The 23,991-nt window shown below is 39.7% G+C and overlaps 1 long non-coding RNA gene across 1 annotated transcript in view; it reads left to right on the top strand.

Moving 5' to 3' along the window:
- The first annotated feature begins 4,450 nt into the window (after nucleotides 1-4,450).
- The window catches only part of LOC144314114 (uncharacterized), a 445,307-nt gene continuing 425,766 nt past the window's right edge, over nucleotides 4,451-23,991 (top strand). The window contains exon 1 of the long non-coding RNA XR_013379789.1: nucleotides 4,451-4,856. This is a non-coding gene — a long non-coding RNA (uncharacterized LOC144314114). The remainder of the gene's footprint in view (nucleotides 4,857-23,991) is intronic.

Here is a 23,991-nt window from a genome sequence, read left to right on the forward strand (position 1 = left end):
GTGGGAAGACAGTGGGATGGGAATGGGGCAGGCGGGGAGAGAAGATGCACCTGACAAGAAACGTGCTTTGAAAAGCTCATGCTGTTCAGGAGGGACAAGAAGAGGCTAGAGTTCAAAGGCTGTTACTGTTGCTTTGCAATGTTTGTAAATTTTATATTCCAATATTCTGTATATATGGCTCTGGACATTGCTCTTGTTAAATTAATATATGGTAAATATCTTTCCAGATTAGTACCTTCCTTTTAATAGATGCATAATATTTTGTTATGTATGTAAATGTCTTCTTTAATTTTCCTGAAGGACATTTAGGGGTGGCCACCTGTTCTCTCTCTGCAGTGCTGCAGTAAACATTCTCATCTGAAGCACAGTTCCTAGAGGTGGGATTGCAGTGCGTGTGCTTGTGACCTTTTTGTCGGTACTGCCAAAGTGACCTTGCAAGAAGACTGTACTGATTTTCATTGGGAGGAATATTTCTAACTGAAAGAAAATTTATTTTTTGTAAACTGGAAAACTATACTTCACTCATAAAAATATCTTTTAATTTTTTCCAAAAACAAATCCAAAAACTTTGCGTTAGGTGTGAGTGCCTCTTCCCCTATATGTCAAGTTCATTTCTAAGTGATCATTTGTATAATTGTGTCACTTTGGGGTTATATTCTTAATTCCTTTTTTTCTTTCCTTTTTTTCTTTTTTAAAGAAAACACTCCTTTTTAAATAAAATGACTTGAAAAATAGTAAACAATTTAAAATATTTAATTTTTGTTAAAATCTCTATAAATCCAATTTTAGAATTTAAAATGTGATTCTATTTCAGAATTAAAATTCTTTTTTTTTTTTTTTTTTTTTAAAGATTTTATTTATTTATTCATGATAGTCACAGAGAGAGAGAGAGAGAGGCAGAGACACAGGCAGAGGGAGAAGCAGGCTCCATGCACCGGGAGCCCGACGTGGGATTCGATCCCGGGTCTCCAGGATCGCGCCCTGGGCCAAAGGCAGGCGCCAAACCGCTGCGCCACCCAGGGATCCCAGAATTAAAATTCTTGAGGGGAAATATAACACAGAGACATTTAGAAAACAGAGATCAGAGCAAATTCTAATGAGGAATATTTATTTATTTATTTATTTATTTATTTATTTATTTATTTATTTATGATAGACAGAGAGAGAGAGAGAGAGAGAGAGAGAGAGAGAGAGGCAGAGACACAGGAGGAAGGAGAAGCAGGCTCCATGCCAGGAGCTCGACGTGGGACTCGATCCCGGGACTCCAGGATCGCGCCCTGGGCCAAAGGCAGGCGCCAAACCGCTGAGCCACCCAGGGATCCCCCTATTTTTTTTCTTTTTAAAGGACCATATTATTTTCTCTGTTGATTAATTAATATTTTTTAGTAGCTAATAAAAGCTTGGGCAGCTTAACACACAAAACAATGACCAACCAACCAAAGAAACCTGTGAAACTTGGACCCACCACGCAATGGGTATATTTATGTTGCATAGATTTGAACTGCTAAACCCAAACACGATGTGCTTGCATTATTTCATTAATCACAATCGCATGACTATCAAGATGAAGAGGAAAAGAAAAGAAAAATAATAGTGATTTTTTTAATAGTATGCATTAGGACGTTTGTTTTTTTTTAATAATAAATTTATTTTTTATTGGTGTTCAATTTGCCAACATACAGAAAAACACCCAGTGCTCATCCTGTCAAGTGCCCCCCTCGGTGCCCGTCACCCAATCATCCCCACCCCCCACCGTCCTCCCCTTCCACCACCCCTAGTTCGTTTCCCAGAGTTAGGAGTCTTTATGTTCTGTCTCCCTTTCTGATATTTCCTACCCATTTCTTCTCCCTTCCCTTCTATTCCCTTTCACTATTATTTATATTCCCCAAATGAATGAGAACATACAATGTTTGTCTTCTCCGATTGACTTACTTCACTCAGCATAATACCCTCCAGTTCCATCCACGTTGAAGCAAATGGTGGGTATTTGTCGTTTCTAATAGCTGAGTAATATTCCATTGTATACATAGACCACATCTTCTTTATCCATTCATCTTTCGACGGATATTTGGTTGCAGGTGATAGAAGATAGGCGTGGAAAGGAATGTGCTGGTTACATCACCAGAAAGTGCAGAAGAGAAGTGGCTATAGGAACCGGATCCAAACACTCCAGTGATGTTGACAGACTGTGCTCCCTCCCTTTCTCACTCTGTCCGTCCACCTCCCTCCTCCCTGATAGTGTTTCTCAGCTTTTCCTTCTTTCTCACTGCACATGGCAGGCAGGATGGCCAGGAGTCATCTAGTGTCCCCGAGGGAAAGGAAGCTACTTCTTTACCGTGGAGACAAGGATGATTCTGGGCAAAGTGTAAAGAAGCAGCTTAACCTCTCTGAAATGCACTTTCTTTGTAAATGTAAAAGATTTGTGAATTTAAATGAATGTTGTTTGTAAAATGTGGAGCACAGTGCCGGGCATGAGGCAGGTGTCCAAAAAAATGGTGGTTCAAAGGATGGGAGAATGTTGGGAGGTGGTGTGCTTTGGAGAGGAAGTTCTGGTAAAGTCTGAGGTGCCCATGGGAACTCAGAAAGAAATTTTGAACAGGGGACCAATGACAAGAAATTAGAACTTGGAGATACCATTTGGGAGAAGTGGTGGGTTAGAATCATAGGGATTTGTTACAGATCTTAAGGCCTCTTTGTTGTAGCTAAAGAACCCCCAGCTCCTTCTAGTTATAGACACCGATTCTGCACTGGGGAGACCTCACTGAGGAGGTGGTGCCCTGGAAGTGAGTTGGAACATTTTCTGTCCTGAGCCTCTTGTGCCAAAACAGGGCTGTGTTCTTTAATTGTTCTCTCAGGAGATTCCTGCCTGGAGCTTGGGTTGTTCCTTTTTCCTATTGCTATTTTTATCCATTGGATGGTGTAGGCTTTTCTAAACCCTCATCTCTTTCAAAGTGGTGCTTAAAAAATCCACACCATTTCTGTTTCCAACTACTATGGGAGGTCACAAGAGTGAGCATTACAGAAAGCAATGTTGCAAGTTGGGACAGTTATTTGGGATCATATTCAGTCTGTCTGCAGTGCAGAAGTTCTTAGAAGAATCTGTGACCTCTGGAGGGCACAGTCAACCCCTAATAATCCTGGGAGGAAACCAGGTCAGAGAATGCACCTGTGGAGATATATGAATGTGGTGTCATGACTAGGATGTAAGCTACTGGTTCTAGGAGTTATTTGTAAAAACTGCATGAAATTTGGTTTAATGTGGATGCTAAATTAGTGGTAAAGGGTAATACTAGCCACACAGGATGATGTGAGAGTAGGTGATATGAGAAGAAATACATTTGTAAAAGGGACCAATGTAGGACATTACATTTAATAACAGGATAGATATATTAGTTTTTATTGCCTCTGTAATAAATTACCACTAACTTAGTGGCTTAGAGCAATACAAATGTATTATCTCATAGTTTTGTAGGTCAGAATTTGGTTTCGTACATTTGTAGGACCTAGGTCCCCATTTTCTTGCTGGATCTCAGCCAGAGGTCCTTTCTAGCTTCTAGAGGCCACTGTGTTCCGTGGCTCATGGCTCCCTTCCTCTATCTTCAAAGCCAGTAATGGAGGTGGGGAGTGCTTCTCACACTTTGAATCCCCCTGACTCCTCTTCTCCCACAGCATGTCTCTGAAAGACTCTCCTGCTGTCTTCTGATTTTAAGGGCTTATGTGATTATTTTGGGCCCACATGGATAATCCAGGATAATCTCTCTATTTTATTTTATTTTTTAAATTTTTTTAAATTTTAATTTTTATTATTTTTTTTAATCTCTCTATTTTAAAGCCAATTCATTGGCAACCTCAATTCCATCTGCAAAGTCCCTTCACAGTACTATTTAGATTTGTGTGATCGAACAGCCAGGGGATGAAAATCTGGGAGGCGGTCTTTAGAGCTCTGCCTACCACAAGGGGTTAAAGGGAGCTTCTTCCCCAGTGAATCTCTATAGGGCTCTTTAGAAGTTCTCCTGGCTCTTTGAGAGCTTTGGAAATTATGTGTTTATAGAATTGGAGACTCTGACCTATGGTATATCTGCAAGGGGAGAGTGGAGAAAATACTCTGGTGTGTGTGTGTGTGTGAATGTATGTGAGAATGAGAGTGTGTAAGAATGAGTGTCTGTGTTGGAGTATGTGTGTGTGAGTGTGCATGTGAGAGTGTGTGTGTGTGTGTGTGTGAGAGAGAGAGAGGGAGGGGAAGGACAGAGAGGGAGGGTTAGCATGCCTATGCTTTTCCTGGAGAGGTTATTGTGAAATCTTTCTTTTTAGCTAAACAAATGAAGAGCTAAATGAAACATGGTAATAGAAACACCACAGCAGTAGAAAGAGGAACAGCGAGGTTGATGGGGCAACTTCTTGCATTTAGAGGAAGGCCCGCAGGCGTGGTCAGAGCCAGCCTAAACCTGCATCTGGTGCAATTAGTTGGGGCAAGAGATGCGGCAAAGAAGATGGACCGTTGGATTTTTGGGTTGGTTCCTGGATATGTTCAGGAGGTGTTATGGGTGACTGACATATTTTCCAGATGCATATGTTGCAGTCCTAACCCCAGGTCCTCAGAATGTGGCTGTTTTTTAAGAGAAAGTTTTTAAAGAAGAAATTAATTTAAAATGAGGTTATTAGGGTGGGCCCTAATCCAATACAATCGATGATGTCCTTATAAGAAGAGGAGATTAGGGCACGAATATGTAGAGGAAAAGACCACGTGAGATCACAGGGAGATGACTATCTACAAGCCAAGGGCAGAGGGAGGCCTCAGAAGAAACCAATTCTGCTGACACCTTGATCTGACTTCTAGTCTCCAGAACTGTGAGAACGTAAGTTTCTGTTGGTTAAGCCACATGGCCTGTGGCACTTCGTTATGGTAGCTAGAGCAGATTGATATGGGAGTCTTTGTTCCATAAGGAGGCTGGGAGTCCCCGGCAGAGAAAAACCTGTAGCTCTAGCCTGTAGCGAACATACTTCCTTCCTCTGGTGGCAGCTGAGGTTTCCTCTGCTAGCATGACCCTGGAGAGAACTCTCTGGTGCGTGCTCACAGTCATTGGGTTTCCTAATGGTAGGCTCTGGCCATTCCTGTCCCAGACATCCCTCCTGAGTGGGATTTTTCCTGGCAATTCCAGGGCCTGCCCTGCAGGGGGATGCAAACAACTTGTTCTGGATATTTGGGCTCTCTTCTTCTCTCCTTCTTCAGGGTCCTCCTACTATTAGTATCATGAGTCTGGCAAGAGGGCTGTGGCACACTTAGTTTTGTAATGAAAAGACATTGAAGTGGAAGGTCTGTGGATTTGGGGTCTTCTTCCAACACTACAAATCATTAGAAACTTTTACTTTGGACAGATTACTACTTTTCTTTTTAAAAAAATTTTTATTTATTTATTTTTAAAGATTTTATTTATTTATTCATGAGACACACAGAGAGAGGCAGAGACACAGGCAGAGGGAGAAGCAGGCTCCCTTCAAGGAGCCCGATGTGGGACTCGATCCTGGATCCCGGGATCATGCCCTGAGCCAAAGGCAGATGCTCAACAACTGAGCCACCCAGGCATCCCATATGACTACTTTTCTTCATCTGTAAAATGAAATTGGATTTTCTTCATTGTAAAATGAAACTGGATTCTACGGTTCTATAATTCTGTGAACCATTAATAGACATGGGTGATGTAGATGATTTAAGATATGGAATCTGGGGTGCCTGGGTAGCTCAGTTGGTTAAGCATTTGATTCTAGATTTTAGCTCAGGTCATGATCTCAGGTTCCTAGGATCAAACCCCATGTGGGGCTACCTGGTGCTCCGCACTGAGTCTGCTTAAGAGATTCTCTCTCTCCCTCCCCCTGCTACTCTTCTCTCTCTCCCAGATACATATATACATACAATCTTACAAAAAAAAGATATGGAATCTGAGAAAGCACCACCATATCAACCTGAAGTTCAAACTATCTTTCCTTCCAAGCAAGTGCAGAGAACTTCATAACTTCCACTGCTGTGATGCTTCTATTACTGTGTTTCATTTAGCTCTTCATTTGTTTTAGCTAAAAGGAAATATTTCACAATAACCTCTTCTTGGACAGGATCAGAGTTCAGCTGAGGAAATCCTAAAGATTGGCTATTAATTTGCATTCTATTTTTAACCACACTTCATTTCAGAGAATAATGTTTTCCTCTGTTTGAGTGGGGCTATAGAAACAAAATTTAGCAAAGAAAACATGCTTCTCAAAAGCTCCACAGTGCTCTAATGAGCACCTACCCTGAAGGACATGCCCAAGTTCAAAACGAGGAACTCTGAGAATGTAAAATTCTCATCTGTTGTTAATTATTGTTGTACATATTCAAAGTCCTGAAGTCAGATGGTTTGTGTTAGGACATTGAATTTTCATGTCCAGTAAATATTTGTATGCACATCCCTTGAATAATGTAGAGTAAACAGAATGATTTCCAGCTTCCTGTAAATTAAGCTTATTTTCATTTTGAAAATATTTGAGGAGGAAAAAAAGCATGCAGGCAAAATTAGGAGGTGCGGTTTGTATGCACCTTCTTTAGGATTTACTATAGCAAAAATGAAAGCATGAAGTGCAGGGTCTGACTAGGAAACTATGGAGTCTTTTCTTGGGCAAAATTTTCATTAGCTTCATTCTGTTTCTCTCTCTGTACTCCTTAATCACCATCTTCTATTTCACCCATTGCCCGACCTCCCTCCTCTTCGGTAAGCATCTATTGTTAAGAGTCTGTTTCTTGATTTCTCTCTTTTTCCCCTTTGCTTATTTGTTTTGTTTCTTAAATTCTACATATGGGTAAAATCATATGGTATTTGTCTTTCTCTGACTGACATATTTCACTTAGCATTATACTCTTTAGCTCTATCCATGTTGTTGCAAATGGCAAGATTCCATTCTTTTTTATGGCTGAATAATATTGTGATATATATGTGTGTGTGTATATATATATATATATATGTATATATCACATATTCTTTATCACATGTTCTTTATCCATTCAACTATTGATGGACACTTGAGTTGCTTCCATAATTTAGCTATTGTAAATAATACTGCTGTAAACATAGGGGTGCATATATCACTTTGAATTCATGTTTTTGTATTTTTTTTTGGTAAATACCCAATATTTGTTGGATCATAGGGTAGTTCTAATTTTAACTTTTTGAGGAACCCTCGTACTGTGGCTGTACCAGTTTGCACTCCCACAAGCAGTGCAAGGGGGCTCCCCTTTTCTCCACATCCACTCAAAAGTCTGTTGTTTCTTACGTTGTTGATTTTAGCCATTCTGATAGGTATGAGGTGATACCTCATTGTAGTTTTGATTTGCATTTTCCTGAAGATGAATGATGTCAAACATCTTTTTATGTAGCTATTGGCCATCTGTATATCTTTATTGGAAAAATGTCTGTTCATGTCTTCTGCTTATTTTTAATTGAATTATTTATTTTGGGGGTGTTGAGTTGTATCAGTTCTTTATATATATATATTTGGATAATAACCCTTTAAGAGATATGTCATTTGCAAATATCTTCTCCCATTCTGTTGGTTGCCTTTTAGCCATGTTGATTGTTTCCTTCATTGTGCAGAAACCTTTTATTTTGATGTAGTCCCAAGAGTTCATTTTTGCTCTTGTTTCCCTTGCTTCAAGGAGACACATCTAAAAAAGTGTTGCTATAGCTAATGTCAGAGAAATTATTGCCCGTGCTCTCTTCTAGGATTTTTATGGTTTCAGGTCTCACATGTAGATATTTAATCCATTTTGAGTTTATTTTTGTGTATGGTGTAAGAAATTGGTCCAGTTTCATTCTTTTGCATGCAGTTGTCCAGTTTTCCCAACACCATTTGTTGAAGAGACTACGATTTTCCCATTGCATATTCTCTCCTCTTTTGTCGAAGATTAGTCGATCAGATAACTGTGGGTTCATTTCTGGGTTTGGTAGTCTGTTCTGTTGATCTATGTATCTGTTGTTATTCCAGTCCCATACTGTTTTGATTACTAAAGCGCTGTTGTAAACCTTGAAGTCTGGAATGATAATACCTTCAGCTTTGTTTTTCTTTTTCAAGACTGCTTTGGCTATTCAGGGTCTTTTGTGATTCCATACAAATTTTAGGATTGTTTGTTCCAGTTCTGTGAAAGATGCTATGGTATTTTGGTAGGGATTGCATTAAATGTGTAGATTGCTTTGAGTAGTATTGACATTTTGTCAATATTTGTTCTTCCATTGCTTGAGCATGGAATTATTTCTTTGTTTCTTTTTCAGTTTCTTCCATCAATGTTTTATAGTTTTCAGATTGTAGGTCTTTCACCTCCTTGGATAAGTTTATTCCCATACTTTATTATTTTTGGTGCAATTGTAAATTGGATTGTTAATTTCTCTTTCTACTGCTTCATTATTAGTATATAGAACTGCAACATATTTCTGTATGTTGATTTTGTATCCTGAGACTTTACTGAATTCATATATTAGTTCTAGGAGCTTTTTGGTGGTCTTCAGGGTTCTCTTTATATAGTATCATGTATTGAAAGTTTTACTTCTTTACCCATTTGGATACTTCTTATTTCTCTTTGTTGTCTGATTGGTGTGGCTAGAACTTCCAGTACTATGTTGAATAAAAGTGATGAGAGTGGACACTCTTGTCTTGTTCCTGACCTTAGGGGAAAAGCTCTCAGTTTTTCCCCATTGAGTTTGATGTTTGCTGTTGTTTTTTTCATAGAAGGCCTTTATTATGTTGAGGTATGTTCTCTGTAAACCTAATTTTTTGAAGGTTTTATCATGAATGGAAATTGTACTTTGTCAGATGCTTTTTCTGCATCTCTTAAAATGATCATATGGCTTCTTTCTTTTCACTTATTGATGTGATATATCATGTTGATTGATTCGTGAATATTGAATCACTCTTGCATCCCAGGAATAAATCCCACTTGGTTGTGGTGAATGACTATCTTTAATATATTGTTTGATTCAGCTTACTAGTATTGTGTTGAGGATTTTTGCATCTATATTAATTAGAGATATTGGTTTGTAGTTCTTTTTTGTGCAGTATCTTTATCTGGTTTTGGTATCTGAGTAATGTTAGCCTCCTAGAATGAATTTGGAAGTTTTCCTTCCTTTTCTATTTTTTGGAATAGCTTGGGAAGAATAGGCATTAATTGGTAATTGTTGGTAGAATTTGCTTGTGAAGCCATCTAGTCCTGGACTTTGTTTTTTTGGGAGTGTTTTTTGATTACTGATTCAATTTCCTTGCTAGTAATTGGTCTGCCCAAATTTTCCCTTTCTTTCTACTTCAATTTTGATTGTATGTTTCTAGGAATTTATGCATTTCTTCTAGGTTGTCCAATTTGTTGGTATATAATTTTTTTCATAATATTCTCTTAGAGTTGTTTGTATTTTTTAGCATTGGTTGTTATTTCTCTTCTGTCATTTGTGATTTTGTTTATATGAGTCCTTTCTTTCTCTCTTTTGATGAGGCTGGCTGGAGGTTTATCAATTTTGTTGATACTTTTCAACAAACTAGCTCTTGGTTTCAATGATATGTTTTATTTTTTTTTAGTTCCTGTATCATTTATTTCTGCTTTATTCTTTGTTATTTCATTCCTTCTTTTGGTTTGAGGTTTTGTTTGTTCTTTTTCTAGCTCCTTTAGATGTAATAAGGTTAGCGCCATTCTGTTTTCTAATTAGAATGTGAAAATATCTTTTGACCAGAATTGAGTTCAATTTTATTAGTTTGGCAGACCATTTTATCTTAATGAAAATGAACAAAATATACAATTTCTAACATCTGAAATATTCTACATCTATACCATGGATTTCTTTGGAAAAATGTGTGTGTGTTTTTTTCTTTTCTTTCTTTTTTTTTTTTTTTGATGAGATACACCTTAAAAATTTGAAGTCTCTCACAGATCTAACTGTATAATTTGTAGTTGGTCATCTTATAGTTATTGATATTGTTTCAGTTCTTCTCAAATCTTTTTTTTTGTCATCATTAAATAGGTCTCACAGATTTTGTGGAAAAGATTAAGAGAAAGCTTTGATTTGTAGGGAATTAGAAAGTAAACATTTACAAAAAATTTAAAGTCATTAAGTAGGAGCTTAGTGTAGTTAGAGACAAATTGGAAGAGCAGGGACATGAAGGAGAACTAGCCATTTACTATGGCAACAGAAGTAAAAATAGAAGATGGAAAGTTTTTGTGGCTTCAAGTACCATTGAGAGCAATGTTGTTAGTGCAGGCTTAGGTCTCAAAAGTCAGGTGTTTCACTTGATCAAAAGACATCAGGGGCACCTGAGTGGTTCAGTCAGTTAAGTGTCTGCCTTTGGCTCAGTTTATGATTCCAGGGTCCTGGACATCGGGCTCTCTGCTCCATGGGGAGCTTGCTTTACCCTCTCCCTCTGCCTTCTGCTTCCCCTGCTTGTGCTCTCTCTCTGTGTCAAATAAATAATACAATCTTTAAAAAAGACTTCAAATAGAAACTTTCATCTGGGGCCCCAAATGGCCTTAGATTAATGGGAGTTTGCCACTTTGTGTGTGTGTGTGTGTGTGTGTGTCAGGGGAAGGGTTTGGGATAATGTACATACATCCGAGGACTAAGTAGAATACAAAGCATACTGTAAATATTTCAACTTGAGTGACAAAGTTTTGGTGAGAGACAAAGGGAAGAGTTAATGATGGTTTTGGCTAAGGCAGCTGAAGGAGGGGCTATTTTGTAGGAGCCTTAAAGAATGAGCAGTTTTCGATGAACATAGGTATATTAATAATAACAAAAACAGAAACTAAGATTTGAATATATTGTGCTAAGCCCTTTTTTATTTTTAATTCTTTTCCTAAGCTTTTTAACTTATTTTTATATTTTTTAGAGAGGGAGAGAGAGAGTGGGCAAGGGCTAGAAGGAGAGAGAACCTTAAGCAGACTCCATGCCCAGCCTGGAGCCCAATGTGGAGCTCTATTTCATAGCCTTGAGATCATGACCTGAACTGAAATCAAGAGTCAGGGGTTTAACCGATTGAGCCACCCAGGCACCCCAGTCCTAAGCTCCTTTATTTTTTATTTTTAAAGATTTTATAAGAGGTATATGTAATTGTATTGTAAAGGTGGAGAAGTTGAGGTTGATACAATTTGATATCACACAAACACACTTGAATTCAGATGCATTGCTTCAAGCAACCGTGCTCTTGATAACAGAGAAAGGCGGAGCTATGTGGGAAGTTTTGGAGAAATCACAAGGTTTTATGTGGCCTAAGTGTAAGATGTTTGGGAAATGAAGTGGGAGAAAAGTCTAGAAGTGAGGGTGAGGCTAGATTGCGGAATGTTATTTCAAGGATTTTTTTTCTTCAGGCAGTGGCGAGACATAGGTTTGCATAGAGAGGTAATGTGATTTGACTAGCAATTGTAGGATAAGTCATGCGGTGGCCCTTGAGGAGGGACAGATTGGAGGTCCAAGGAACAGTTACAAAGCTACTGTAGGACACAGGAGTGATGACAAGGGCAAGAGCCAAGGTGGGGTTTGTGGATGACCAAGGACAGATGTGGGAGGTGGACGTGGCTGGGTATTATAGCTGCTTGTATTTGTAATGAGGACTTTGAGTTTCTACCGTGTAGGATATAGTGATGCCCTGGATCTGAGGAGCAGAAACCTGGGAGGAAGACTGTGTGTTAGGTTTTAGGCATGTTGAGTTTGAGGCACTGTTTAACAGCCACATGTCCAGTGAGAACATAGGAAGTCTCTCTCTAGGGTAGGGTAAGAGAATTTGGCACACACACATAAAGGTAAGAATTGAAGCCATGGAACAGAATACAGGACAAAAGGAGGGAAGAGCAAAGCTAGATCTCTAAGGAATTTCTGGTTTTAAAGCAAGAGATGGATGAATAGAAATTAGTAGGAAAAAAACCTAAAAGGTATGGTCCCGAAAAGCTTTCTTTAGATTATCCTGGGCTCCAAAGGAGGGTGTTTCAGAAGAGACAAATTGCTAAGAGCTACAGTTGGGTATACAGCATAAATTCTCAAAACAGATCATTGGATTTGACTAGTTGTTTTTCAAATATTTTAGTGTCAAATCCCTTCACCTGTTCAAAAGTATTAAGGACCCTGTCTTAGTCAGCTTGGGCTGCCATACTAAAATGTCACAGACTGGGTGGTTTAGACTATAGATATTTATTTCTCATAGTTCTGGAGGCCAGGAATCCAAGTCAAGGTTCTGGCACATTTTGTTCCTGGTGAGAGCTCACTTTTGGACAGCTGCCTTCTCTTTGTATCCTTGTATGGCCGAGAGAGAGAAAGCTCTGTTCTCTTTTCCTTTTCTTATAAGGACAGTAATCCTGTCACAGAGGCCCCACTCCTCATGACCTAATTCAGTCTAATCACCTCCCAAACGTGCTACTTCCCAATACCATCATGTGGGGGTTAGGGTTTCAACATATGAATTTTGGGGGAACACAAGCATTCAGTCCATAACAGACCCCAAAGAATTTAGTTTATATGGATTTCATCTACTGATTTTTACTGTGTTAGAAATGGAAACAGAAAAAATTTAAAATAATTATCTTAAAATAATAAAACTCTACAATTTAACATCAAATACATTTTATAAAATCGAACTACATTTTACAAAACAAAGTTAGGTAGAAAAAATCATTTATTTTTAAAAGGATTTTATGTATTCATTCATGAGAGACACATAGAGAGAGGCAGAGACACAGGCAGAGGGAGAAGCAGTCTCCCTGCATGGAGCCTGACGCGGGACTCGATCTCAGGACCCCGGGATCACAACCTGTGCTGAAGGCAGACGGTCAACCACTGAGCCACCCAGGAGTCCCTGAAACAAAATGGTATTCTTTTACATATTTTGCAAATCTCTATCATGCCTAGCTAAATAAAAGAGATGGATTCTCATATCTGCTTCTGCATGCAATCTGTTGCCATATTAAACATCATGAAACTTCTGGAAAACACAAGTGTGTAGTTGTGAGAGAAATGAGTGACACAGTCTCCCACTGACTTGTCTTGTTTAACTTTCCTGCCTCCAAACCAGCACTTCTATTTCAGGTACTTGTTTGCTTCTTACCTCCGCCCTCCTCATCACCATTTCACCATTTCCACAGGGTGCAAGGTGGCTTGCACTCTGTGGAAGCTTAGTGTTAAATGATAGAGTGAATGAAGTCAATGGACTAAGGCAAGTGTAAGCCAAGGAGAGCTGAGGGTACCGGTTGGTGATGTCATGCAGAGATTGAGAGTAGTAGTGGGGATGTTGAGTCAGAATTTTCCTGATGTCCTGGAATTGGCAGTAAGAATCCAAAGCTGTAAATGAAGGTCTGTTGCCACACCCTTCACTCCACCCCCAGGCCTGTGTGAGGAGAACCCTGGAAGGGGAGAGCAGTCCCTGAGAGAGTCCCAGGCATGGCAGAGTGTTTATGGTGAGAGGGCTTTTTCTCTCTCCTCCCCGTGGTGATGGATAAACTGGAAATGCTCCAACCATCCTCATAGATCCAAGGAAATCACTCACAAACTGTAAGAAAGGGAAGTTGGCATCCTCCTCCCTGAACGGATGCTTGCCAAGGAACAGTTTGCAGCTGCCACTGGCACAGAGGAGAGTGTGCTGAGAGGGTTTTGGAGAAAGCATGACATATATCCCCAAAGGAGGGGAAATGGTGTTCTTGAATATGAGATGAAAGCTGCTTGTCATAGGGGGATTTCTGAATCTGATGGTCCTATGGAAGGAGTCTGTATAGTGGGGGTGATGGGGAATAGTTTCTTGGGGGAAAGGAGAGAAAGGGTGGGGCATGCTCCTCACTGGTGAGAGCCCTGCAAAGGGTGCGAAGGAAAGTATGAAGGGAAGTCCTCTAACACCATATGAAGGAGCACCGAGGCTAGAGTCAGGATATAGGGTTGCCCCAATGTGCTGTAAGACCAGGTAAGTGATGCTCTGTCTGCAGCTGATGTGAGGGAGGGCTGGTGTCAGCCGAACAATGCCTAATGGAAACACGCACACCGTTATTTTGAACACCACCATATCAGTAGTTGGGACCACAGTAAACCCGAGCAAAATGGCACCTGTTTCCACCACTGGGCCATCAGTTAAGGACTTTTCCTCCTTGTATCTCCCAGCCCCCAACTCTGAAGGGACAGCACCTTGAAGGTCAAGGTAGAGGTGAGGAAACGATATGCCCCAGCATAAGAGACTTTTCCCACTCCCATTTAGGGAGCCAGGTGAGAAGGGGAGCAAAGAAACAGATGACTGCCTTCTCACCAAATCCCCTGAGCCACAGCATGGAGGAAAAGGTTTTGAATTACATGTGGAAACGGAGTTTTAAACAGAATTGGTCTTTTAACAGTTTCAAGTGACCAAAAAATATAAAGTGCATCCAAAATTTTATTAAAGAAAGGGAGACTGGGAAGTGTGGCTGAGCACAGGAATGAAGCCATTTCATATTAGTGCCTCATTGAATTAAGATGTCTCAAGGAACCAGTTATAAAGCATTTGGTTTGCTTTCAGGTTCTATGAACTCATAAGTGCTCTGTGGGCAGTGACAATGTCTTCATAATGTGGCTCCTTGGCATCGGTTGGTGGTGCCTTTGGCATATTAGGAAACCTATAGGTATTTGCTGAACTGAACTGCATATTTCTTTTCTGGGAACCTGGGAACATAGTAGGCTCAGTAGAAGGGATTGTATGGATTCCTTTAGTTTTCACCTCCTTGAGTAACAGACCCAGAAGTGACACAACGAAGGGCGAACAGCCCTTATGACCAATTTCATATTAGTTTTATTTTTATGCTTTTGAGTATTTCCTTCTTGGGCTGCAGCAATCAGAACAATCAGGCCAAAGGGAACAAGAAAGTGGGATCAATATGGGAAACACACATGTCTGGTCTTAGCACCAGATTTCAAGGAAAGAAGCATATCTGGGGGATTACAAGGCAGGTGGAGAGAAGAAAGTGATGGGTGTTGAGTGGACAGTTGACTGAGAAAGCCAGTGCCTAGTCTGTCTCTTTAGGTATAAGATGGAGAATAGATTGTCCTTTTCATGAAGTCTCCTTGAGAACTGTACTACATGTTTAATAACCCAGGGGATGTATTTACAGAAACTTGGCAGTGATAGTTTTAAAATGTCCTTCCTGTTGGAAATCATCACAGACATACTGAGATAAGGAGAGCTAGAAATGACGCGGTCAACAGCTTTCCAGTGTGATATTTCTAAATCTAATGACCAATTAGGGAGGACTGATATAATCCACCAGGCTCCTCTAAACCCAGACCCCATGGAGAGCTAAGCTAATGGGTAGAATGGAATAGTACTTAACCCTCAGGCTTAGGACAAGGGTTGAAAGTGTTGGATTTTGGAGATAAATGGACTGTTGCATAATGGGGGAAAGTGACTGTGACCAGATCTGTGTTTCATTTTCTGCTCTCTGCACTAGAAGGATTGATAACAGCTTGGTTCACGCCTGAGCGCAGCAGACTCAGGCAATGGCGGCCTTTAAATAGAACCAGTGTTTATAGGCAAGAGACAGTAACATTGAGTAGAAGCAATTTTATTTAGGACTGCGGTTGTCAGATAAAGTACAAGATGCCCAGTTCAATTTGAACTTCGGGTAGGCAACAAAACATTTTTAGTGTAAATATGTTCCATGCAAGAGTTAGGATGTACATACACTAAAAAATGCTGACGTTTATTTGAAATTTAAATTTAACTGGGTTATCCTGTGTTTTTATTTGCCAAATCTGGCAACCCTTTTTAGGAATGAGTCTCATCACTGAGAAGTTGCTTTTTCTCCTTCCTTAAGTGAAACCAGGATCTAGTCAAGAGTGACAGGCAAATTAAGTTCAAATATTTGGGTTGGTCCCAGAGAACTTCTGTGTGTATCAGGCTGTGTGGGTGAGAAATCAGCTAAAACCTGGAAGGTTTGAAGACACATAAAGTTCCTCTGACTTTGCTTTTATAGGTTTAAGGTGTGTTTTTTTTTGTTTTTTTTTTTTTTACTGTCTTAAAATACACATAAGATTTACCAAGTTAACTGTACGATTCAGTGGTATTAAGTACTGTCATGTTGTTGTGCAGCTATTACCACTATCCACCTCCAGAAGTCTTCCATCCTCTCATTCTGAAGCTCAGTGTTTATTTAGCAGTAATTGTCCCTTCCCCCTCCCCCTGCCTATTCCTGGCAAGCACCATTTGACTTTCATCTCTTTGAGATTGACTGTTTCATCTACCTCGTGTATGTGGGATCATACCTTATTTGTCTTTTTGTGTCTGGCTTATTTCACTTAGCTTGTGAAAGGTTCATCCATGTTATGGAGAGCAAATTCCATTCCTTTTAAAGGCTGAGTAATATTCCATTGTATGTCTACACCAGATTTTGTTTATCAGTTCGTCTGTCATTGAACACTTGGGTTATTTCCATGTTTAAGCTACTGTGAATAATGCTGCTATGAACTTTGGTGTGGAAATATCTTTTCAAGTCCCTGATATCAAAATTTGGAGTATATTCCTAGGAGTGGAATTGCTGGTTCATAGAATAATTCTGCTTAATTTTTGAGCAACCACAATCCTGTCTTCCATAGCGGCTATGTCATCTTATATTTCCACCAACATGATGGTTCTATTGTCTCTTCATTCTCACCAACACTTATTATCTTTTTTTAAATAATAGTCATCCTAATGGATGTGTGTAGATACAACGTTTTTCCTATTTTTTTTGAGTACAGAATTCTTTCATATGTCCTTTATTTTTTATTTTATTTATTTTTATTTATTTATTTAAAAAAATATTTTTATTAGAGTTCAACTTGCCAACATATAGTATAACACCCAGTGCTCATCCCGTCAAGTGCCCCCCTCAGTACCCATCACTTGCAATCCACTTCAGTACTTAATAGCTTCCTGGCTCTGAAGCCAGACAATGGCTTGGGGTGACAGCCTGCTCTGACATGGAGCCCTGTGAAATAGACTAATGTTGAAGATGATTTGGTATCTCTGCTACTAAGCTAAACAAGAAAGAATGCTTTCTTTCTCACTCTGGAATAATAGTGGCCTGTGACATTGACATGAAATTATGTCTTTATTGCACCAGATATGTCTGTAAAGTTTAGGTATAGATTTCCCAGGGGAACTTTTCAACTGGCTTGGAAGGTGCTCTCAAAAGAAGAGTTCTTGAAGTATTTTGAAGAGTGATGGTATTGTTGGGCTAATCATATATCCTCTTTTACTTTTTAGGACATGGCATGAATCTCTTTATGCATGTCCTGGCTTGTTTGCTGAAATACATGCAATACTCACCCAAATCATGCATCATGATTTTGTAGTCATGCCTCCTAGACCCATGCCTATGAGTCTGGGGAGATTCTTGGAGTCTTTTTTTAGTGTTTACATTCTAGTGTCTTTTCCTGGATGTGAGTTCCTAAGATATTCTGAATTTTCAGTAATAACACCCACGATGACAGTATCAGAGACAGGAATGAGCTGAATTCAAGTTTGAAACAGAATTTGCTTTCTCCCAAATCTAATTATTAACCACCTTTCGGAAAATAGAGGGTGACTGTTCCTATGGCAACAGAAGCAGAAGCCTTAAAGCAAGAAAGTATTCATTGGCTTGGTACTCTTAGCTAGCTCTACACTGATCTGGCTTGCTGGTGGAGGGAACTGAGGCCCCAGGGCCAAATGTAGCTTCTCTGACAGGGGGCTTTCACTTCATAACCCCTCTTCCTCTGTAGTTACTCAAAAGAAATCAATCTGGGCTGTCTTATATGTTTTCCAGCCTCCCCCAGACCCCTTTCCCCACATCCTGGTGTGTTTTGCATATATATATATATATATATATATATATATATATATATATATATTTAATGTTAGCCACTAGTTCGATTTTTTCGAAAAAAAAATTCTATTTATTTATTCATGAAAAACACAGAGGCAGAGATGCAGGCAGAGGGAGAAGCAGGCTCCATGCAGGGAGCCTGATGTGGGACCTAATCCCTGGTCCCCAGGATCAGGCCCTGGGCCAAAGGCAGGCGCTAAACCACTGAGCCACCCAGGGATCCCCTAATGGCACTTCTTAAAGGTGTTTTTTTTACTAAGTGAACCAACGGTCTGAGCACCCTGTTTGCAGATTCCCCAGTTATAAATGCCATATTGTTTTTAGTACCCTCAGTCCTACTAAGTAAGCTCATATTTACTTAAATTATATGTGAGTTTGGATTCATTGTTTATGTTTTGAATATTATAAGTAGACAATGATCTGAGCATATGACTACTCAGCATACATGCACAAAGTTTCATTTATGCCAAAATTGATCTGATATGTCATTGGTATGTGTAACAGGCACTTGGTAAATACCCATAAATGGTACAGGGCAATGATGAAAGATTGCCAGTGGCATTGCCTGTATCCAGAAATGTTAATTCTCCAGCATCTACAGTTAATCATGAGTTTTTTTCTGATACCATGGACACATTAAAGTCAATATATATAACAGGAGATGCATGTAAAATCTTTCTCTCTTTCTCCCTGCTTTTGACAACATATGAATGCTCCAGAAACATTTATGTCTGGTAAAGGACAAAGATTTTGAATTACTCTTTTATATAGATGTCAGGTTTTTCTTGACCAAAGTGGTAGGAAAGAGAGCCTGAAGTCATGATCTTGAGTCCAATTGAGGGATTGGAACACACCGTGCCTCCCTACATCTCCATTCTGAACTCTCATAGCTTTTTGTCTTAAGGACTAGACTGAAATTTTATTTATTTTTAATTTTATTTTTAAGGATTTTATTTTAAGTAATCTCTACACCCAACATGGGGCTCAAATTTACAACCCCCAAATCAAGAGTTGCATGCTCTACTGACTGGGCCAGCCAGGTGCCCCTAGACTGAAATTTTAAAATAAATTGGATAGATTGTTAAAGAACTGAAATAAATATATTTTAATGGCTGTATGTGACTGAAAAGTTGTGACTCAATCTGGGGTATCTTTTCCAGAGCTGACTATCCAGTAGGAGATAGGGGCTTAACAGAGTGTTGGTAGCATTTACTGGAAACGATTGTAGCATGTCTGTTTATGTTCACAGAGTACAGACTCCGTGCTTAACCTCTCCCCATTCCTTTTTCTGGGCCTCCCTTTCCTCACCTAAAAAATCTTTTTGTGGTACATCTGTTATTATCTGTTCTTGGCCAACCAATCCACTCCTGGCCATGGAAACGGTAGGATAAAGCATTATTGATGAGATAACAGAAGCCAATTTTGAAAAAGAAACCTTAATTTATTGAGCTTGCCTGGCAAGGGAGCTCTGCATTTAGAAACATAGTCTCCCCAAATGGTGCTTTAACAGAGCTTATATGTGTTACCAGGGAAGCACAGGTGGTTCTGATTAACTCTGACGGAAGTGGTGACAAGGACACTGATTGACTCCTAGATCAAAGCAGTGTTGCTTTAACACACTCAGCATTAGCTCTGTCTTTGGTTAAAGCTGGTTTATTTTTATACTGGCCTTGTAGTTCCTGATAGGATTTCAAACAGCAAGGTTTCTCAATTCTGTATCCTTAGTGCTGATATGATTTAAAGAATAAGATTCTTAGGGTTATGTGCTTGAATCTTCTTGCTAATGCTCTTTCATAGTTTTACTTCAAGGAAGGGGGGCTGGCAATGGGTGGTGTTAGAGAGCAGAGGGAAATGTTGAAATTAGATCCCAGATCACAACCACACACAGATGAATGCTTGTGCAAAAGAGCAAAGGAGAGAACCCTTGTGCCACCTGAGGTCAGGGACTGCCTGTTTGGTCTCCACCCTGTCCCTCAAGTTTAGCATGGCACATGGAACAGAACAAGTGCTCTCTAAATATTTGTCGAATGAATTAATAGAGGAGGAAGATGAGGAAAACCATCTCACAGGAGAATAATTTCAGGGGTTTAGGCCCTGAGGCTGTGGCTGGAAGAAGTAGATGAGAACTCCAACCTCCTGGTCCCAAATAATCCTTGAGACAAATCTGATGGCCCCTTGCCTCCAGCACATTCACACCAAGTGGTCACTGATAGCAGGCCAAATTTTGCTGTCATGGTGAGGAATGGTAGGGGTGAGGAGAGGAGAAAGGAAAAATCACAGGAGAGGAGTAGAAAGTGAGTGGAAACAATCCCTTTTCTCTTTTCTAGCCTACTGTATTCTTACCTGCTTCAGGCACTCTGCTAGATACTTGACAAACTTGATCGATAGTCTTTACCTTATAAAGTCCTTATAGCAAGTGGTAATTATCTCTGTATTACCTACTAGCCAGGAGCCTACAGCTCAGAGCAGTCCTGTGGCTGTCCTGGCTCATACCAAAGACACCGGAGGCCAGGCCAGGTTGCAGTCCAGTCTGTCTGGCTCCAAAGCCTCTTTCCCTCACTTCTGCAGTGTGGCTGCTCGGTCTGGCCCTCCTGCCCCATGCCCTCTCCCAGATGGGCCAGAGTCTTCCTGATTGTTCAGCGACCTGAGAACTTTGAGGCCACTGCTGCCTGAAGCAGGAAGCGAATAGGCCAGGTTGGATCCAGAGAGGTCTTTGCTCTGCATCCCTCCCTCCTACCAGCAGACAAGGAGGACAAAGTTTGCCTTTGTGGGCCTCAGAGGTCTGCTTTCCCAGAGTCTTGGCCACTTCTGCCACAGAGTAGGACATGGAGTTGGTGGAAACTGAGTAATCACCTTCTTCTTTTTTTGTTCTTTTCTTGTTTCACACACACACACACACACACACACACACACACACACACACAAAATCAGTGAAGCTTGAAAACCTGATTGTAAAGATGATCTGAAGGAGAATTGCATTAAAGTAATTTCAAAGAATAATAATAACCTGTGAGGAATAGGGAGACCATCTTGTCCTGCCAGACATAACAAAATACCAAAAAGCTAGAGAATCAAACAATAATGGCACACTTTTTGATGGCAATTTGTTAGTATTTATCAAAATTGACATTAGCTGGGATTTCCTTTCTAAGAACTATTCTATAGAAATTAAATGGGCATGAAGAGACCTGTGCTAGGGTGTTCATTGCAGCATTGCTTGTAATAATTTAAAAGTAGAAATGCCCTGAATGTCCATTAGTACAGTAGTGTTATATTAATTTAGTATACTTTACTGCTTTTTAGTGTTACATTAATTTAATAGTATAATAAATTAATTAATTATAGTCAGACCTTGGGATGCCATGGAGCCATTAAAAGGAGTAAGTCAGACCCAAAATGCTGACGTAAAGAGACAGGAAATATATTAGGAATGAAGGAATGAAAAAAAGTAAGTAACAGGGCAGTATTGTGTGGCTAGGTTGTGAATGCCCTGAAACATGTTTGGAAGGATACACACAAAGAATTTTCAGTGATTAATTTTGCAATTCGTGGAAAAGTCAAGGATGACTCACTTTTTACCTGATACATGTCTTTGCAGTTCCACTGTTCTGTAACAAGCATATTCATATGTTAATTGTGTATTTAAAAAACGACACAGGCAAAAACAGAACCTGGTGATTTGGAAAATGTGGGAGATGGAGGAGCTCAAGGTGATTTCAAGGTTTCAATTACAGGTGAATTGACAGAAAATGTTAGGGACAATTGCTGTCATTGGTAGAGGTCCCCATCTGAAGGCAGAATGTCCCAGGGCCTAGTGTGAGTTAAGTATCTGTGGTCAAAGGGACCAGAGTGCCCTAAAGTGTTCTGGGAGCTGTTAGGAAATAGTGGCTATTATCAAAGAGATATTAGTATATTGAAGGAAGAAAAAAATAGCTTGGAAATGTAGTAGGTTCCAGCAGAAATAAACAAGGCATATCCCCTGGGAAGGAGTCAGGGGTCCGGGACAGCCTCTGAGATGGATGAGAAGAGAGCTTTCTCTCATAGTTGCAACAAGACAATTCTCTTTTTAAGCAGAAAATGAGTTGGATGACTTAGATGACCCAACTGGCTTTTGGTGAAGTGTGACAAGCATTACATGAGTAATGTATGAGGCCTAAAAAGAAAGGTTTCCCCTCTATCCCTGCTTCTGATTCCACTCCCCATTCATCATCACTGTTACAGTTTGGTGTAAATGCTTCTAGGCCATATCCTGAGCATTCAGGCTCACATATGAACACATGTGCATACAGAAGCGCACATATGCACAATAGCACATACGTAGAAGTAAAACATGTATATAAGTGGGGTCCACTATGGAATCATCATTCTTTGTCTTGATTGGAGGCTGCAACACGCCAAGCCTGGTTCCCCTCTTCAGTGGAGCCCTTCTCTGCATTTCTTTTTGACATTGTCTGTGGCTACTCAGGAGAGAAGGACTTAAACATCAATCTCACAACATTTTTACTGAACGTTTGGGAAAATGATGTAGAGGGATTGGAAATGTCACTGAAGGGACAGATGTTGATGTGGATATAGCTGAAATGAAGTGCAGAGATTTTTGATTGGGGTGGTTTATAGTATAGTGACTTGAAGAATTTGGGCCCCCCAAAATTGAGTCTGAATATGGGTTTCACACTAATTAACTACATAACCCTGGGGAACAAAGGTAGAAGAAAACAAAGGTAGAAGAAAAATTAATAAATTTCCTTACTACCTACAGCCCATTGGCAAATCCTTGAAACAGGCAGAGTGACATTCCTCTAGAACTCAACTGCCACCATGTTAATACTTTGCTAAGGGCAAAAGGCAACCTTAGCCCCATCCCAGGATCCTGTAAATCTACTTTAACATATAAAAATTCCTTTAGAAATTTCCTTTGTCAAATGGGTAGGAAATATCAGAAAGGGAGACAGAACATGGAAGACTCCTAACTCTGGGAAACGAACTAGGTGTGGTGGAAGGGGAGGAGGGCGGGGGGTGGGGGTGACTGGGTGGCGGGCACTGAGGGGGGCACTTGACAGGATGAGCACTGGGTGTTATTCTGTATGTTGGCAAATTGAACACCAATTAAAAATAAATTTATTATTAAAAAAAAAGAAATTTCCTTTGTCTGTAAACCCCCAAGATACGTACTGGGAATAATCCCCAAGCATATGGCTCACCGATGTGCATCTGAAGGATCTCACGACTAAGATTTTATTAGATGGTAATAAGTGACCTTTACCCAACAATAGCTAGCTTCCTCAAGATCCTGGACATCTTGCTTCCAAAGTTCCTCAGAGACTTTTGCTATCCTTAACCCCCTCCCAACTTGACAGTATATAATGGGCCACTCCTCATGACCCCACTTTCTGCCCATGGGTCCTGTCCCCACACTTTAATAAAGTCACATTTTTGCACCAAAGACGTCTCAAGAATTCTTTCTTAGCTGTCAGCCTCAAACCCTAATGTCTTTCCTGCATCATAACCATTTAAACTCTTGGTTACTTTATTTATACAATGAGAGTATAGTGGTGCCTACCTTATAAGATGCTTCCAAGGACTAAATGAGGTATAGCTTCTAGAATGCTTTTCACATTGCAAGGCATATGGTGGTGGCTTGATAAAGTTAGCTGCCACTATTATTTCAGATTTAACTGTGTTCCTGTCTCAGGGTCACATTTGAACACACATAGTAATTGTTGAGTTCCATCTGCAAACTGCCATTCCAAAGGTTTCACTTTTCTTTTTCTTTCTTTCTTTCTTTTCTTTCTTTCTTTCTTTCTTTCTTTCTTTCTTTCTTTCTTTCTTTCTTTCTTTCTTTCTTTCTTTCTCTTTCTTTCTTTTTTCTTCTTTCTTTCTTTCTTTCTTCTTTCTTTCTTTCTTTTCTTTTTCTTTCTTTCTTTCTTTCTCTCTATTTCTTTCTTTCTCTCTCTTTCTTTTTTCTTTCTCTCTCTCTTTCTTTTTTCTTTCTCTCTTTCTCTCTCTCTTTCTTTCTTTCTATTTTTCCTTTTGTTTTCTTCTATTTTCTTTTATTTCTTTCTTTCTTTGTCTTAAAAGATTTTAGTTGTTTATTCATGAGAGACACAGAGAAGAAGGCAGAGACACAGGCAGAGGGAGAAGCAGGTTCC

The sequence above is a fragment of the Canis aureus genome, chromosome 5, assembly GCF_053574225.1.
Source record: "Canis aureus isolate CA01 chromosome 5, VMU_Caureus_v.1.0, whole genome shotgun sequence".
Classification (NCBI taxonomy): Eukaryota; Metazoa; Chordata; class Mammalia; order Carnivora; family Canidae; genus Canis; species Canis aureus.